We start from the raw sequence: 15391 nt of genomic DNA, 5'->3' as shown, positions 1-15391 counted from the left end.
ACCCGTGCTTATAAAACAAGAGTATGACAGCAGCTGTCAGTGTGCAGCGTGACAGTTATTTTAACTGCTGCATAATGATTAACCGCTATCTTGGTGTGGATGTTTGTGTGACTGATGGTTGGATGGAAAGATCACCAGATGCTGGTATCGAGCATGAAAATGGTCAAAGTGTGAATATCCTTCCTCTCCCTGTAAGTCTTATACAGCCCTATAAAACCTGCTAGTGACTTTATAAAGTTGAGGAGACCTGAGGTTCAGTGGAATATAAGGATATTATACAGAAACTAGAAAAGTTGAAAAATACAGAAAAAGTTTGTGTTCTCTGCTGAGATTTATTTACTGCTGATACACTGCTCTTCTGTGGAGTATCAGCAGAGTTTCATTATTTCATATCTGTTTTCTTCAGGAGAGGAGGAAAGTGTTGTGTATATTTATGGCTCCTATGTATGTGCATATAAAATACTCTTTAGGGCTTAGACTGCTCTGTCAGTTTCCCCAGTTTAGTTGTCAGATACCAGAAGATAGTATAATCGTTATACTAACCTAAATTGAGCATGCATACTTAGCATACTTAATCTCACATCAAAATTCTTCATTTGTATTTTCTGAAGACTATGAGGTTTTCAATAATATCTAAAGAGCGCTATTTTGGCACCCAAAATTAAATAACGCTAAATTTAAATAAAGCTTGTTTTATGCATCATGAAATCAGTTAATCAGTGTGAGTTAATATTTGGTGTAATCAAAACTTAAACATCTGAAATGAGTGTAATACGAAGAATGCACATTGCCTATAGTGGTTGTTACAAAAGACCACCATTCACTTGAGATACCTTTACTGGAATAACATACATGACTCCCTGTAAAAATCATTCATCTGGAGGTGTGGCTGTGCTGTTGATCCTGTCCTTCAACTCGCCTGTAAAAAGATGAAAGCATATCTTCATTGGTGATAGAGAATGATGGTTATAACCATTAACTGCAACTGTAAGGCTGGTATTGTATTCACTCTATGACTGAAATCTGTCATTCTGCCAAAATGCAGGTCTTAAAGACATCTAATGTAGGGAGAAGTACTTTTGAAATCCTTTATGGATGATTTTGCTAATGTGGTAGACAAGCAAAGATTAGCAAAACTTTACATGTGTGTAGTTGGAATGCAAATGAAAGAGTTTGAAAGTAGGTTTGGACAAACACATATTTGATTAAACTGAAGAAAGGGAATTTTACATATACAGTAAATTGCTTTTATCTAATATATTTATATGTTAAAACTAATTATGCTTTCTTGCATACAGTTTTCTTCAGAAGATGTAATACGGCACGTAATAATACATGTAATACTATATTTGTGTGTGATCTTGCCAAGTACAGAGAGACTTGTAGAACAGTTACTTTTGGCAGCTTCAGCCTTATAAAACACCCACAGCTTCACTCACTCAACTTCTCTGCCTGCCAAACAAACTCAAAGAAGAAGAGATCAAAGGAAATCTAAACATCAAGAAACTAGCTGACATGTTGCTGAGACAAGGTGTTTCTGGTTCTGTATGTGTTTTACAAAAGTTCAGCCTGTATAGATTTTTGTAAAAAAAAATAAATAAATAAATAATCAAATGCAAGTTTCCCTTGTTAACAGTCCAATTTTACAATATTTTTATAACAGTCTGATACTCGGTATATATCCCCAAAAATGAAGCTGAAACGTCTCTATCGCTCCCTGGTGTCTGGTTGCAGTATAGGTCATAAACCCCGCCTCCTCCATGTTAGTGAATGGGACGGGGGTCAGACTAAAATAAATTTATTCTCCTCATATAATATTTTTCCAAAGATTCTTTCTTTTGTTTTCAATAGTTCTCCTCATGCTGATTGATGTCCAAAGGGGTCTCCTTTCCCATAAGTTTGATTCTAATTCCTACCGCGGTGATGTTAAATTGGGGTGAAACGTCATCATAGCAGCTTTGACTGGCAGCTGCAGTCACGGAGAAACTTGCGTATCTCTGTTCGGGAATAGCAGATAGAACGTAGGCTCTGAGAGGAGGGCCAGCATTTACTCTACGAAAACATGACCGAGTGTTTTAACCTGACAGCCTGAGGTGTTCTTCAGTAAACTGGACTACCCGACAGAAGGACCCGAGGCCCCGCTGCACTTTTTCGGTAAGTTAAACGTGTTTGTAAGCTAATCTGTAACTACCGTCCTTAGCTAGGTCCTGAGACCTAGCTAGCTAAAATGAGCACTCGGCTGTGGTGGTTCGTTTAGCTAACCCGTGCAGGTGAATGAATTTACCCTGACTAAAGAAATCAAGAGAAACGCTCCGGGCTACTCAGTCACTAATTACTGTTACTGTACTTTTATTACAAGTATTATACTGTAAAAGCAACAGGCTGCACCCTGCTTCAGTTCCTGTGCAGAGCTGAATATTAAAGATGTGCAAAAAACGGCATGTTTTCAGTCTCTTGCCACATCTGTAAAGACAGTAACATTTTTTTAAAAGCTTGTACTTCAGTAACTCATTAATCAGGAACTATGGATTAAAGTACTGTAGTGTACTGTAATACTGAAAAAATGTAAAAGAACTTCAGATCCTGAGTGTGTGAGGACAGAAGAATCAGCTTTATTTCAACTTTGAGGGATAAAATTTATATTTAAGTTTGATGGTTCTGTTCTCTTTGTGATTACAAGGGCTGCCCTCAGATTCAGACCTCAGCACCACCCAATGACAGCAGACAGATCATCCAACATGTTCACATGTTAACTGCAAAATGAACTGATGAAAACAGTACAAAGGTTAAAGTACCACATGTGCTGTAGTGAAAGCTGCAGCTGTTTTATTGATAACGTTAAGGACAAAAAAATAAAAGGATTAATCATCCATGTAACTGTGTCACTAGCATTAACAGGACCTCAGTTTGGTGTTTCACAGAGCTGCTAATCTCAGACCTGCAAAGCTTCTGTTTTAAACACTTGATGTACTCAGCTGCATGAAGAGCACGTTTGAGTTTCTCTGACACAATTAAATAAAACCTGATGAAGGTCAAAGGTCGTCACTTGTATGTTGAACTACAAACTTGTCATCTGGAATTCTTTCACAGTTTTTTGCAGATGGTGTGTTATTTACCATAAAGTGATTCAGAGTTATTCATACCAGAGTAACCAGAGAGAATAATATATTTTTAAATATATAACTTTCTACAGGACTGAATATAATATCTTTATGTAAAAGACTGGAGCCTCTGGGGAGTAATCGAGTATTTATAATATTACACAAACCAAAGGTCTCCATCACAGTGTTCATGAAATGCTGGGTTTATCCATCTCCTGGGGCGGGCCTACAGAGGAGTGCTGAAGATTTCCCTGTGAGGGAGCTGCTGGTAAAGATCATGAGTCCTGCTTGATCAGTGTGATGAGCTTCAGTGTTCCTGGTGTTTCTTAAATGATGCCTCTTACAGTGGGTCAACAGAACTTATGGCACAGGACAGCTGTGATGAAAGAAAGGGAAGAAGTTTCTCCAAACCTCTGGACCTAGAAACCCAGCTTGGTCCTGATGGTCTCCCTCACTAGTTTTGCCCCAGAGTGAATGTAGCTGTTGATATAATATGGATTCTATTATTAAATGAAAAAAACAAATTAGACTACACTACTGAAACGTTCTGCTGATGTTTTTACCAGGCTGTAGAGGGCTCTGAAGATTTAAACAGTTTTAGATCCATTACACTCACAGTCTTATGTTAAAATCTCAAAGGACAGCATTATATTTTTGATATTAACAGTAACTCTGGGCATCTGTGGAGTGTGCAGCTGATCTCATCGCTGTCTAAAAATGGATAAAAAAAACACAAGAAGTGCTGAATCATTCAATAACACAGACTATTAGAGTAACAGGTGTGTAGCATCGCTAACTAGCTAGCAACAAGCCTCCAACACAGTGCGTATGCTAGTGGCTAATCTAGCAAACAAATTAACAACAGAATGATTTTAGATGTTTCAGAACTATAAGACGATAAGCTGTGTGTCTTTTTTTAATAACAGTGGCATGGTTGTATTTACCTTAATTAAACGAGTCGTCAGTCGCGGTAAACCAGCAAAAAACTCGAGCCGGGCTACGTAAAACGTGTAGGGGGGCGTGTTTGCGGTCACACCCAGCGGGTGTGTGGGCGGGACCGTTACACAGTCGCTCCACCTCAAGTCACTACTGCGCAGACTCTGGCTCCAAATTTGCAAGATGGCAGCCTCCACAAGCGGGATATTTTGGCTTCATTTTTGCACAATGGGAGGAGGCGGTGTTGCGTCGTCCATCTTTTATACAGTCATTGAGGTCACCACAGTGCATCATCTGCTTCCACTGTGTTCTATCCACAGCATCCACTTCTGTCACACCAACTCTTTTCATGTCCTCCTTCACTACATTCATGAATTTTCTCTGTGGGTTTCTTCTTTTCCATCTTCAACATGTTTTCTCCAATATGTCCACTATGCTTCTACTCATTCTAATCCTGTCCCTCTTGGTCACTCCATACAAAAATCTTCAAATCTGCCACCTGCAGCTTCACCTTCTGTCTTTGTGTCATTGCCACAGTCTCCAAAGCCCCACCTTCTTGCAAACCTTCCATTTAAACCTCGCTTCTATTCTTCTGTCATAAATCACCTGTGACACTCGTCTCCACCTGCTCCACTTTGACCTAAACTCTCTTCTTCACTTCTCTTGTGCACCTTTGCTTTGGATGGTTTACCCCAGCTAACTTCACTATCTCTATTGTCTATCTCTGTTGTTACCAAATGACATGTTGGTTAAATGTCAGTTTTAAAAAAAGCACACACTTTTTCCTCCATGACATTCCAATCATTTCTTTTTTCCAATCAAATTAGGATATTCATTTAAACCTTAATTATCTTTTGCTCTCTCACTCTTTTTCTCTCGTCAGGCTGGCTGTTGGGCCGTATGTGCAGCAACAACGATGTCCTCGTTGCTATGGAAACGTGAGAGGGTGAACTTTTGTCAGATGCCAAGAGCTTGCTCCAACAGAAAGTGTTGGTTGTGTGTGCATGTGTATGTGTGTCTTAATGTACGTGCACACTTGCACATGGTGTCACCATGAGTATGTGTGAAAGAAAACAGTGTGCTTATCTTTGAAGAAGACTGCAAATCCCCCTTCGGTCTGTCACTCTCACTCCTCCAGCAGCGTGACTCTCTTTCTTTCTCAGCCACACTTTCCGTAGCTTCGATTATCTTTCATTCAGATACACCCTTGCCACATGCTTTCACCCTCCCTGAAGTTGACATAAAGAGACTTTACGTTCTCATCACCTCTTCTGCTCTCAACTCCTCTCCTGCCTGTGTCTTCCTGTTTCCTTCCATGAAAGTAAAACAAGAAAACTTGCTGTGTGCTTTCCTGTATTTCTGTAACTACACTCCCGCCTTGCATTGTTCCATGATATGCAGATTCTCTCAAAGTACAGACTGCATTGATCTTTTCTGTCCTCCCTCTCATTCACCCCATGTCTCCCTCTATCCATTATCCTCCCTTCATTCAACTCTATCCCCCTCCTTCTTTTCTAATGACCTCTTTGCTGATTCAGAGACAATGAAGAGTTATGGCATATCTATATAGCTGTAACGATAATTAGGGGAAAAAAACTATTAGACTACTGAAAGATAAACAGCATAAGTACAGCACAGCAGCTGGTGACAAAAAATGTTCCTCTCAAAGTGTCTCGTCATGCAGCTACTGCAGCATTTTGAGAAAGATTCAGGGGTGAGATCTGTGATTCAGAAGTGTGTGTGTGTGTGTGTCCTAAATTAGGTGAATGACTTGTTGTTGCTGTGTGGATCTGCCTGCCAACACAAAGGCCCTCTCTTCGACTTCAGTTAATCAGTATGCAGCTCCTCTCCACATCACTGTCCTTGTGTTGTAAAAAAATACACACACACACTCTGACACACACATAGATGCAAATAAACGCACACTTCATTGGAATTTTGTTCCTGACTTCACCATTGTCCTTGTGGTATAAATATCACATATACAACAAAGAACACAGAAGCTGAACTGAGTCCAAAGTCCTGAATGCCCGTGTGTATATATGTGGATGTTTTCACATTCGCACAAACTTACTCCAGCTCCTCTCTCACACACACATGCATCCATACCAAAGATATCCTTGTGAGAAACCATGATATTCAAGAACGCACACACACACAAACACACACCCACACACACACATGCAAACACACACACACACACACTGGGGTGATAAATAAAGCAGTGCGAGCTCAGCAGCAGCCCTTTGCCATGTCAGGCTTTACTGATGTGTCGACCAATCCAAGGGAGTGATTCAATCAGGTCTGCAAAGCAACAGCCTAAACTCAGATCTACAATGTGAACACACAGGAAAACACACAAACACAGACATCAACACAAACACAGACACAAAGTTATGAGAAAGTACATTTTTTTCCATCTTTTTCTCAAAATTAGTTTTCTGTTTCTCTTGTTGTTACTATTTTTAAAAAAAGAATCTTGTTCGAATGACTGAACTATTTCTTTTCACTTTTGGCTACACTTTTAAAAGCTAGTTATTGTGACAACACATGAATAGATGACATGTAACTCTTTCACAATGACATTTAAAAAAAAACAGTGAAGTAAAGCTAATTAAGCAGGGTTAGCACAGAATATAAATAGGAGAAGACAATAGTGGTAAAGGTAAAGATTACGAAACACCCTTCTCAATTTTAAATGTCTTTTGAGAACTCAATCATAAATTTAGCTCTCTCAAGTGTGTGCTGTCAGACAAATGAGTGAAACTCATCCTACACTGTGATAGGCACCTTTAAGATCCCACATACGTTTTTAAGCGAAATCTGGACAAACAAAACAAAACAAAAAAACAGCAAACAGCTTCACCTGCTTACCTATAGATAGTCGCATTTCATGAGTGTTTCACATGTATTTTGAACAACCAAAAAAGGAACAAGATGCTGAGGATGTCAAAGTATAAACCCATGAACACAACATTCTCAGGAATGTAAAACAATACGCTCTGACTCTAATGTCATGTGTGTGTGTGTGTGTGTGTGTGTGTGTGTGTGTGTGTGTGTGTGTGTGTGTGTGTGTGTGTGTGTGTGTGGGTGTGTTTCTGTCTTAACGTGGAAGATACAAGTGCAATACATTTGCAAGTCATTCTCAGTCCTTTATGTCCTACTGAGACCCACTGAGGCATAATAGTTCCCTCTGACATACATAGATAACCAACAGCTCCTGGCCACAATCTCGGTGTCAGTCCACTTCAAGCTCTTAAAGACCCTGGATCTGTGTACTCATGCATACTTGAGCATTCATTCACCCATTTAAGAGTTCAAAATGCAGAAAATAAAGATGGTATATCCATGTCCTCTTGTTTCTCTCTAAACTCAACAATTGAACAATATGTGATCAGTCTGGGTGTTGTGTTACAACACAGACAGAGTCATGATAGTAAAGTGAAGGTAAGAGCTTGTATAAGACATTAAGGGAAGTTTATGACATTAAAGCGCTGTTTTATCTCTTAGACACAAAGCACAGTTTAGGTATCCATGACTGTAATCAATAGTTTTCTGCTCTGAGTTTTGGCTCACCATAGATAAGCGCAACATAAAAGCACTATCAACAGCTCTCTGCCATTTCATGTAAACGTGTGCTCTGTTGAGACTACAACACTTCCATCTCATGCATTAAATTATATGTGTCAAAGGGTTAATTGTGCAAGGCAAGGTGCTCTTGGATTAAATTAAAGGTGAAAAGCATTTCTTTAAGGAAAAGCGCTATAATGTGATTAGTATAATCACATTTAAATTAAGCTAGATAGATATCGCCTGGCTGGCACTTCATATTGCAAATGGGTGGCATATAATACAACGATAATACAATGGCTTGAAGCTATACGCATTTTAGGAGAAAATAGGATTAATACAGATAAGCCACAACATTAAAACCAGCTGCCAGGACACGGCTGAACCACTGGATCTCAGAAACAGGATCTATGTGGGGGTGTTCTGCAGTATCAGGATTGCATGGGCTTTTTGTTTACGGCCAAAGATCCTGCCACTGGCTTGTGTTTGGTTTTCAACAGTGTCGTGGTGGGTGGGCCACCACGACCATCACAATTGAAAATTCCCCAACACAACATTGGATTTGTAAAGTGATGATCAGCACTGTTTTCTTAATCATAATGCTGCCATTGTTGTGAGTAATTATTTTTGTTCTGTTCAATATATTAGAAGTTATGTTTCCCACAGGTTAGCAGCAGTCATCTCACCTATAAAACAATAATCTGATACAGAAAGACAAAGAAGGGTGGGGCAGAAGCTTGTTGGGGTCAAAGTATTAGCATCTGATAGAAGTGACATAAAGTATGAGGCCCTCAAAGGGAGATGAAAAGAAAAAGAAAAACAGGTGAAGGGGAGAAAGAGGGCGGCCACCTCACCACCTTTTTCTTTCTGTCTTTTAGAAGCACACACATACACAAATGCACACCATGTCTTTCCTTCTCTCTGTCTCTTACATCAACCTGCCTGTCAACCCTGCCGACCCAAACGATCCATCAAATGCTGCTTCTGCTGCTCCAAGAGATGGAGGGAAGGATAAGGATGTGAGAGAGGACGAAGAGACTCTGGTCAGAAAGAGGGAGTCCACTTACAAAGCTACTTCTGAGATACAAGAAGACAATGGACTGGCTGACCAAAAGAAGGGGCCTGAGGCCACTGAGGAACTGACAAATGTTTATATGTCCATCCCTGTTTTTCATTATTTTTGGTATAACCGCACCTCCTGTTCCCCTTTGCCTAACTACTAATTTGCCTCCATTTCTTTTCACTTTCAGAAAACTGATGCAAGCAAAAATGCTAAATGCTCCAATTAAATGAAGCAGCAATCTTTCTCTGCAAATCCCAAGTGATGTCTCTCTCGCTCTCTCTCGTTTTTTTTTTCAAAACAAAATAATTTGGTGTAATGACCAGTGAAAATTGTGATAAATTACCCTAGCTTTTGCCTTCCGTGCAAGTTCAGATTGCATTGATAAAATATACAGCCTTACATTTTACAGTTCAACCTCTTCATTTACATGTCCATCTGCTCAACTCTTCTCTTCGCCGTTCACTCATTCTTGAAGCCAAGAAGCTCCAAAAATTACTCAGAGTAGTTAAGCATGCATATACATTGGACATTGGGAAATATTGTATACTCTTTACAGTACCCCCCTCCCCATCTCCCCTTTATCCTTTAGTATGGTGTCGATAATTTCACTTGTCTGCAGTGTCTACATTGTTTATCTCCCTTCTTCTCTTCTCTCCTCCTTCCATCTCATCACTCTTTCCTCTTTTCCCCTGGTTTCTTATCACACCCTGCCCTCTCATCTCCAGGCAGGAAAGGAGAGGGAAAACAGACCAGGGTGGAAGAAGAGATAGTGGGAAGAAGAGTGACAGCAGCTTACAGGGAATTGGATGGGGGCTTTTTTCCTGTGTATGTGTGTTTTTTTTTATCTGACTATCCAACTGTCTCTTTCTCTCTCTCTCTCACACACACACACACACACACACACACACACTACACACACACACACACACACACACACACAACACACACACACACACAACACACACACACCACACACAAATACACACACACGTAATCCAAGGGTCTTTTCTGTCGAGTTCTGTATGTCTAAGGGTCCTCGGCTTCTCTAACACACACACACACAGACATGCACACACACAATGGATACCTTGAATGCGCACCTGCCTATATACAACTGTTCACATAAAACCTGCAGGGAAACACAGGAATGTACACTGACAAAAAATATCTGTAAAAACGCATGCTCTACATTTGTAAGCAAAGGAACATGCAGCACATGCAGGCATTTGCACCCCTCCCACTCCATCCCATGCAAGCATACTGCCTTTGTCCTACCTGTTACTGTGAATCAGCATTCTGCCTGAATTATAGGGCTGCGTTATGGATTCTCTCCACAACCCACACAATCTCTAGACATTGCTCAAAGACAACACACACACACACACACACACACACACACATTCACTCACACACACACACACACACACACACACACACACACACACACACACCAGCAACACACAGCAGCAGCAGAAACCTCACCAAGAGTCATCTGTGATGCCTTTAAATGAAAAAAAAATCGCTTACCTTCAAGTTCACCCTGTTGGTGTGACTCTATTTACACCACCACAGAAATGATACAATCACTTAACAGTGACCATACGAAATACAAGCTCTCCTGAGTTCACACTTGTAGGCTTCTCCATAAATTCCAAAGATGATATTGCGGGGGGTGGGGAGGGGGTACACTACTCTTATAACCTATTGAAGTGTATCGAAGTGTGTTTGTGAGGGTGCGCTGATCCTCTCAAACCGCCAGGCCTTAATTAAGCTAACTCCTCCATTGTTCAGATGACACTAACAACACAAGCAATCCCTGCACATTAGGCAAAACTCTCCACAAACCCCTCTCTCTCTGCTGTAGTAGTTTTTACAGAGCACTTTAACAAGCATAACAGCTCCACATCATTACACACACTCACACACACATAATATATGAGTATCATTATGCTCACTAACCAAGCAGAAATGTTTGACTAACATTAGATCAGTGGGGAACACACCAGTTTTCTTCACTGGTAAGTCAAATGAACCCCCCACCCTGACAAGCCCACCCTATCAACACATACACACACCCACATTAATAAATAAAATAAAAATATCTGCATCTCTACCTGGGCTCTAAAACACAACCTGTAACACAGTAACTTAACTACCATTAGGCTTCTTAAGACATTACGACATTAGCAGTAGACGCAAATGAACAACGTGCTGTGCCTCATGGGGGAAACATAACAGATACCAGATATTCCAGTGAAAAATCAAAACACACATGTTATTTATTCCCTCTATGCCAGCCTGTTAGGCATACCTCTGCCCTTTCTGTCTTCTGCCATATGTCCTACATCACTCTTTTCCCCCTATTACTGCTCACTTGCCTCCTCCTCCACCGCTTGCCCTCTCTCTGTACAATTGCCATAGCCTCAGACTAATGGAAGTAAGCAAGCCAATTGAACAGTCCAAGCCAACAACATACACAAAAACACACACACACACACACACACACACACACACACACACACACACACACACACACACACAAATAAGCTATAAATTCTATTCATATGTATAAAAGCAATATTCATGTAGAATAATTACATTTGAATGTATACATCAATTGACCTCATAAATTCAGGTTTGCTCGACGGTAACCCTGGAAAAAACATAAATCATTTATATCACATGCAAATCTAATTTGCTTTACTCTGCAGTACATATTTAAAGCATTAGTGTGGGATGTTCCATCCATAGTCACACAAGTTGAGCAGCCAGCAAGTGCACCATAATCTGTACTGTGGAAAAAGCAGATAGAGAAAGACCCGACCCTCTCCCTTCATCTCTACTTCCCCTCTTTTTTCTTCCATTTCTCGCTTCTTCTTCAGTCATCATCTCTGCTTCCCTCTAACTTCTTTTGCTCCTCATTCACAATTGCAATGTCACTCAAATAAGCACGGTATGCTGGCACAGAGGTCGGCATTGCACCATTCAAGGCTGGGTGTACTGGCAGAAATTAAACACATGCTTTGATGCTTTTATCTTTAAATCAGCAGCTACATTTCGCTTTCACTAAATCTCTGAATGCCAAACATCTCTAAATCTGCATCAGCAATCAACCCCCTGAAGGCAGCTTTTACATTATGCACTTAAACAACCAGGCACATCAGCTAAACAAGCAACCAGCGGGTGACCTTGGCCAACTAAACTATTCATGATCTGAGTGGAGCAGCTGAATGTCAAACCACTACACAAAAGCACAAGAGAAACTAGTCTCCTTTATATTGAACTTAATTTCTCTCTAAAAAAAAGTATAAATAGTCGATGAAAGAATTCCATTTAAAGTTCCAATAACATCATGGAATCATATGTACCTTTTTTTGTTGTCTGCAACATCAAGAAACACAGCAGCCCAGCAGAGAGTCATGTATTTGATGTCCAAAATAAACTACTCAGGTAGCAGGCTCTCATTTCAAGCATTGTTGCCTATTTTGTTGGGTCACTTGTAAACCCCTAAAATACAATGCACCTGGCTAGCACTATATAGACAGAAACACTCAGTAATCTAGCCTCATCCCTGGAGATTACTAGAAAACGTATTTCCACCATGTCAGACAAAGAAAAGCAACTCTACAACTGAACTCATTTTATATTGGTCAAATATTGCCCATCCAAGACATACAGACAACCATCAAGGTCGGTAGGTAAACCGTTTGCTGTTTGTGTAGATATGTACTAAATAACACATACATGGATGGGTAGCTGTACCAGGGGGCAGAAGGGTAGAATATTAGATGGAAAAACAAACAGGTTGAAAGTGAGGCAGAGGAAAATGAAAACCATGTGAAATCAGGACTCATGGGAGGAAACAGATGAGTGACTTTGTGCAAATGTCATCTCATTAGAAGGAGGAGGGAAAGAGGGAGCAGAATAACGAGAAGGCAACTGCAGCAGTCCATAGTAAATTTACTCCACGCTAAAGCACAAAGTAGGCCCCACACTGCGGAACAGAGAGAGAGAGATGGACTGTTCAGAACACCAGCCAGGGACACCATGCTCCATATTTTATTTTATGAAATTATGCCTCTTGTCCTCCCCTCCTCTTTTCTGAAAAAAAAAGAGACAACGACACAGATTTGTTAATCTTTCTTACATACAATAGCTAAAACTGTGGCACACTGCTGAGCAGCACAAATGACTGCAACTTTTCCCAAACTTGCAGTATTTTCAGAAAGGAGAGTGGGCCATGGTCTCAGGGGACCTGAAATTCACTAGCAAACAATACGAATGGAGAGCTTTAGAGCAAAGGCAGCAGCAGAACTTGCAGAGGGTTGAGATTCACCTTCTCTCCCTCACTCTCACTATACAATTTTCTGCACCCCTTTCTTCTCTCTTTCTCCCCCACCTCTCACTTTCTCTCCAACATACTGGGTCAGCTGAGCTCCTGCACTGCAGCATAGATGAGTGATGTGTTAAAGGGTTTTTCATGATCTCAGTAGTAAGCAAACTGTAGCTTTTCTTTTTTTTTTTTGGTGGGGGGGGCTTTTCATTATGCTTTTAAATTCTCTTTTTATGAAAAAGGACAATCTTAAACCTTATATTAATTATATTAATGCTTATATTAATTTGCAGAGGCACTGAAAGTCATCACAAAGTGTTGTGATGAAATGTTTCTATGCAGATGAAAATGTAGTCTTCTAGGTCAATAATGTCCACATCCACAAGGCACAAGAGGTCATCAGTGAGTATGAAAATGATATGCTACTTGCTTTGCAATCACCAGAGCTCCACCCATTTGGACGCTTATGGGAGATTTTGGGCTCATATATTAGAGAACATGCTTCGTTACAGACATCAAAGCTCTAAATGAGGGCATAAATATTTAAAGGTTCTATTCCTACACAGAACAGATTTATTTTAAATCACTTAAGCTCATCACTATTGAATGAAATGTGCTTATATCATGTAAAAGAAAAGTCTTTCTGTTCACAGATGCTAGTGCTATGGCCAAACCTACAGCAGATTTAAATTTAGCACTTTCATGACACCACAAAGACAACCAGAAGTTAGTTGAGTCATCAGCATTATCACAGAAAACTTAGATAAGCTCTGAGAAACAAAATAAATATAGAAAGGCGCGTTACCCAAGTCTCCCACCACACACCAACACACATATGCATAAAAAGTAGAACGTGCCTTTGTATACAGCACCTGCAATAGACTGCAACTTCAGCACCATGGTCAGAGACAGATTGGCTTTTTCAGCAAACTGGAGATAATTCTCTGTTTCCCAAATGGAGAAAGCATATCAAGCATTACACACACACACACACACACACACAACAAAATATACACACACACACACACACACACACACACACACAAATGCAAAATATACATGGTCACAACCCTTGCTTCCTAACACGCTGTCTCTGTACTTTATACTCTTTCATTTCAGGCTCTTCAAGGCTGACTGTGTGTCTTTCTATCTATCTTCCATCATCCTATCATTATGTCCTCTGCCTTCTCCTCTGGCAAACTATACCACCTATAACACCATACCTAACACCATTTGAGATCAAATAAAAGTCTGCATGTCACAGTCAATTTTGGGTTACTGATTCCATACAACATAAATATTTTCCACTTACATTTACATCAAATGCTTGGAATAAACTCAGTAGTTTGGAGAGCCCACAAAAGCTTATCTAATAAACTTGTGGTATAGCTAAATTTGAGTTCATATGAAACAGCACGGCCATGGTCAAGGATTAAATCAGTCAATTAAAATAGAATTATCTGTTATTTGTGTTCGTTTGCTTGCATTTGCCTATATTATATTATACTTCTTACATTTTTGTGATAACTGCATGATGAAAAAAGGCAGTCAGTCTAAAATTACCAGTAAACTACCAATCAGTTTTCATCAATAGCCTGATAAAATTAAGGTGGAAACAAACAAAAGCTCTTGCAATATCAGCACAGATCTTCTCCTTCAATATGATTTCGAATTTGTTTAAATAATTAGATGGAAGTCTTCAGAATTTTCAGTGATCCCAATACCCAATGGAGCCAAAGCCCAGAATCACAATGAAGCATTTAGGCAGGCAGTAAAACATAAGTAGAGAAAAGAATCCATAAAACAGAGATACGGTAACACAGTGAAAGCAAAGAACAAACCAAAACAGCACCAAAAAACCCCACATTAGCCTTGCTGGTGTAGAAACCTTGAGAGAAGGAATAGGTTAACTCAAATGCCAATTTCAACATCAATAGGTAAAAGCAATTTTCCACATGGAAAAGAAACATGCATCAATCCTGTTCTCCTATTGGTCGCCTTTATCTAGCATTCCACTAAAGTATGAAATCACTTGGAGATATTAGCGCAGGATAACAAGAGGATTTATTGGGATAAAACCACTCAGCATGAGATAATGGGACAAAGCCCAGCACTCATTTGTGAAATACTATGGTGGGTGGGTTAGGATAAAAGGTAGCCAAGAAACTGGGGTAAAGCAAAATTATCAGTGATCCCATTTTTTTTATGAATCATTAAAAAAGAAATGATGGTGTGACTTGCAAGTCGACAATGTAATGCATTATATTTTTAATCAAATTGAGTGCACACTAAAAATGCTGATCATATATTTTGACCTTAGGGTCAGTCAGATAAAGGAAGCTTTTATGTGTGTTGCTAAGCATATATATATATATATATATATATATA

At 39.8% G+C, this 15391-nt stretch overlaps 1 long non-coding RNA gene across 1 annotated transcript; it reads left to right on the top strand.

The window, feature by feature from the left end:
- The first annotated feature begins 1867 nt into the window (after nt 1-1867).
- On the top strand, nt 1868-12983 carry LOC102311461. Its single transcript, XR_317432.2, has 3 exons — nt 1868-2154; nt 6983-6985; nt 12973-12983. It is a non-coding gene; the product is annotated as an uncharacterized LOC102311461 (long non-coding RNA).
- The last annotated feature ends 2408 nt before the right edge of the window (nt 12984-15391 follow it).

The sequence above is a fragment of the Haplochromis burtoni genome, unplaced genomic scaffold, assembly GCF_018398535.1.
Source record: "Haplochromis burtoni strain Fernald_Lab_line unplaced genomic scaffold, NCSU_Asbu1 Contig_578, whole genome shotgun sequence".
Taxonomy (NCBI): Eukaryota; Metazoa; Chordata; class Actinopteri; order Cichliformes; family Cichlidae; genus Haplochromis; species Haplochromis burtoni.
Note: the sequence above shows the minus strand (reverse complement) of the source record. Positions and strands in the feature narration are given on the sequence as shown.